Source organism: Gekko japonicus, unplaced genomic scaffold (assembly GCF_001447785.1).
Source record: "Gekko japonicus isolate JY-2015 unplaced genomic scaffold, Gekko_japonicus_V1.1 scaffold936, whole genome shotgun sequence".
In the NCBI taxonomy this organism is placed as follows: domain Eukaryota; kingdom Metazoa; phylum Chordata; class Lepidosauria; order Squamata; family Gekkonidae; genus Gekko; species Gekko japonicus.
In genome coordinates, this window is record NW_015173702.1 from 582,785 (window position 1) to 586,882 (window position 4,098).

General features: G+C 45.6%; 1 protein-coding gene across 1 annotated transcript in view; it reads right to left on the minus strand.

Annotated features, from left to right (window-relative positions):
• The window catches only part of ABCC8 (ATP binding cassette subfamily C member 8), a gene marked incomplete at its 5' end in the record, with an annotated part of 118,395 nt that overhangs the window by 104,094 nt on the left and 10,203 nt on the right, over window positions 1-4,098 (minus strand). The gene's annotated exons all lie outside the window — the stretch shown is intronic.

Below are 4,098 nucleotides of genomic sequence, written 5' to 3' on the forward strand. Positions count from 1 at the left end.
TGGTAAGCAAAGTTTAATCATGGAAATCTAAAGTGAACATGGGCTATCTAGATTCAGGTGGGTAGCCATGTTCTCTGTATCAGAAGAAGTGTACTTGCACACAAAAGCTTATACCTTGAATAAAATTTTGTTGATCTTAAAGGTGCCACTGGATTCAAACTCCAGTTTGGTGTAGTGGTTAAGTGCGCGGACTCTATTCTGGGAGAACCGGGTTTGATTCCCCACTCCTCCACTTGCACCTGCTGGATGACCTTGGGCAAGCAGTAGCTCTGATAAGAGCTGTCCTTGAAAAAGAGCAGTTTCTGTCAAGAGCTCTCTCAGCCCCGCCTACCTCACAGGGTGTCTGTTGTGGGGAGGGGAAGGGAAAGGAGTTTGTAAGCCACCCTGAGACACCTTTGGGTAGTGAAGGGCGGGGTATAAATCCAATCTCTTCTTCTTCTTCATCGGCTACCTAGTTATAGATTATGGATATGAACTTGCTAAAGTTAAACAAACCTATTGTTTTCACAGCTGTTTCTCTTTATACTGAACCAAGGAGGGAAAAATCGACTAAAAGAGCTGAGAGCTCTTATTAAAAAGAACAATGTTATTATACCATAATATCTTTTGTAAGCCACACACCACATTCTTCCATTCTTCTTCCTAATCACCTACCTTCCTGATCTTCCTGATCTTCCTAATCACCCACCTTAATTACAGCAATTATACACTTTCATGCAATTGCAGGTAATAAGGTGCACTTGGAAAGGATACAGTCAGACAAAGCAAAGCAAACACTTCCAGCCCAGGATGAAAAGGACAATAATTTGGGAAAGCTGCTTCTTCCCAGAAAGGGGGGAGGGAGATTTTGAAAGTAAGTCAGGATGACAGACAGTTAAATTAGAATGGCTGGGAGCAGTCACAGCCCATGAGCAAGAGATGAAGAAGTACTTGGGTAAACAAAGCATCTGTCAATGTCTTAACAGTCTGTTGATCAGCTGTCTCATGAACAAATTGGGTATGGGATTAAGAGGTCCACAAGATCAAGAGTTACAAGAAACCCTGCCCTTTGGTTCAGGCATCAGATCTGGCTGGCTATCAGGGGTCATTTCCTGCAGGAGCGCACAGGAGCAGAGCTCCGGCAGTAAAGAGCCCAGTGGACGGGCACATGCAACAAGCCCTGCCCCCTGCTCCCAGTAGCCCTCAGTCAGAACAAGAAGCAGCCAGGTAAGCTGCAGAGCCCCCCCCCCCAGCCCCCCGGCCCAAAACAGTCCAGTGGCACCTTTAAGACCAAGTTTTAAATGCAGTCACACGCTCGCCCTCCTCTGTGAGGACAGATCTGCACCTTCCTCCCCCCCAATAGCTAGCAATCCAAAACTGTCCAGTGGAGTCTGAGCGGTGGGTGTTGCCTTCTGACACACTTCCTGTGATGCCAGGGGGTGTGGCATATGCAAATAAGTTATGCTAATGAGTTGTGCTAATGAGCTCCTGCACCTCTTTTTCTACGAAATGACCCCTGCTGGCAATATCCATATCTTCCCAACCTGATTCCCAAGTCCTATAGTGTCACCCCTGATAATATCAAAACTGGGAATTCTGCCATGGAGGCAGAAGCAGCTATGGAGGAGGAAGTGCTCTGCAGCTCTTTCCTGAAACACCAGAGTGGAACTGAGAGCATGGTTGGAAGGCACTTGATGCAGGCCCCTCTTTGCTTAATCTGGGTCTGAATAATGCCGAGATGGGAGACTTTCTGGGACACCCCTCCCCCATGGTCATGATCAGTGCTCCCTCTAAGCTGAGTTAGTGTGAGCTAGCTCACAGGCTTTTAGCCTCCGGCTCACCCATTTTTTCCCTAGCTCAGGAAGGACGGCTCCAGAAGAGCAAACCAATTTATGCAGTAGCAAAATCGCTCGCTCACAACTTTAATGCTGGTAGGTCACAAAGTAAAAATTTTGCTCACAAGATTCCACAGCTTAGAGGGAACATTGGTCATGATGGAAGAAAGTTGGGATACACACGTAATAAGACAAAGAAGAGGCAGTCAAGGATTTAAGTCTTGGCTTTTTTGTTTGTTTTTAATGAAGACTGGCATGACTACCCTTCCACAGAGAAACTGCATAGGACAGTTCTCCTTTATCGATACAATTACCTTCTGGGCCATGCTGGACTTGGCCAAGGCCTTTTAGTTTGTGCGTTTGTGTGAGGCGTTAGTACTAAGCAGAGGACGGAGAATATAAGCTTGGCTGCTGTTGAAACAGCTTGTCACCTCTTCTAATTGAACTAACCTTTTGGAGTTCTTTCAGAAAGTGAAAAGGCATGTAGATAACTGTGACCCGGTAGACATTATAGACTTGGACTTTCAAAAGGCTTTTGATGGGGCATCTCACCAAAGACTCCTGAGTAAACTTAGCATTCATGGGTAAGAAGACAGATTCTCTTACAGATTCAAAACTGATTAAGTGGCAGGAAGCAAAAAAGTAGGAATAAACAGATAGTTCTCTCAATGGAGAGAAGTAAGCAGTGGGGTCCCACAAGGATCAGTATTGGGGCCAGAAAATACAACAGCCAATAATATAATGTCCCTGTACAGATCTACGGTGTGGCCTCATTTGGAATACTGTGTACAGTTCTGGTCACCATATCCCAAAAAGGACACTGGAGAGCTGGAAAAAGTATAGAAGACGACAATTAAGATGATTAGGGGTTTGAGCACCTTCCCGATGAGGAACGACTTAAGAGACTGGGACTTTTCAGTTTAGAAAAGAGATTACTGGGTGGGTGGGGGGAGAGCATGTTAGAGGTTTATAAAATTATGCATGGGGTGGAGGCAGTTGACAAAGATAACTTTTCCCCCCCTCCCCCAAAATACTAAACTCAAGGGAATCCAATGAAGCTGGTGGACAGTAGCTTCAGGACAGACAAAAGGAAATACTTATTTACATAGTGAGTGATTCAAATGTGGAATTTGCTGCCAGTGGATGTAGTGATAGCTATAGGCATAGATGGCTCTAGAAGGGAATTACACAGATTCATGGATGGCAGGTCTGTCAGTGGCTACTCGCCATGGTGACTGAAGGGAACCTTTACATCCAGAGGCAGGAAACATTTGAATACCAGAGACAGGAAGCAACATCAGGGAAGGCCTCAGCCTCTATGCCCTTTGGCTGAGCCTCCAGAGAAACTAGTTGGCCACCGTGTGAGACAGGATGCTGGACTAGATGGACCACTGGTCTGATCCAGCAGGGCTCTTCTTATGTTATTTTCATAACTATAATTATCATACTGAATTACTGGGCCACACTTTATTTTGACTATCTAACATGACTAGAATGTGACCTAAGACTGCATGTCATTGTCAGAAGAGTCCAATTTGTGTGTTTGATTTACCACTCACTAAGAAAAATCCATTAAAAATGTATTAAGTAGATGATACAGGGACTTCATTCAAGCAGCCCTAATTGGAATAAAGGACGTTTTGTGTTGAGTCGATCATTTTCTCTTTTTAAAAAGCCGTTGTTTGTCAAAATTATATTAGTGAACAAAGCACTAATTTTAAAAGCACTGTTAAAATACATATGACAGTTTTGGACATGAGAGGGGAACAGCTGTTGTGGTGATCTATACTGGATATCTTTACCAATCAAAACAGACAACAGTGGATATCAAGACAGAGATAAAGAAATCAGAATCAACCATAAGTCATATCTTTTTAGAAAGTTAGATAACAACAATAATAATAATAAGAGTAAAACAACAATACATATTTTGCTCAATTTTTATATACATTAATAATAGGGTTGCCAAGTGCTTTTCCAGCCACAGCAGGGGACTCACGGCTGGTGGCTGGAGTGCGCACGCGCGCTAAGCATGCGCACACCGCATGCACGTCACCTGGAAGTGACATGGTGACACCGGGCACGCTGGGGGCAGGGCCACGACCATCCGAGGGGAAACCATAGTGTTTTCTCTTGGGTGACTGTGGCCCCGCCCCCAGTGTGCCCGGCGTTGTCGCGTCACTTCTGGGTGACGTGCACGTCGGGGTGGGGTTCCCCCCGGGGCCCGATCTGCTGGCGGCGGGGAACGGGCCTCTGGGGCGGGGATTTCCCTGCCCCCCGGGGG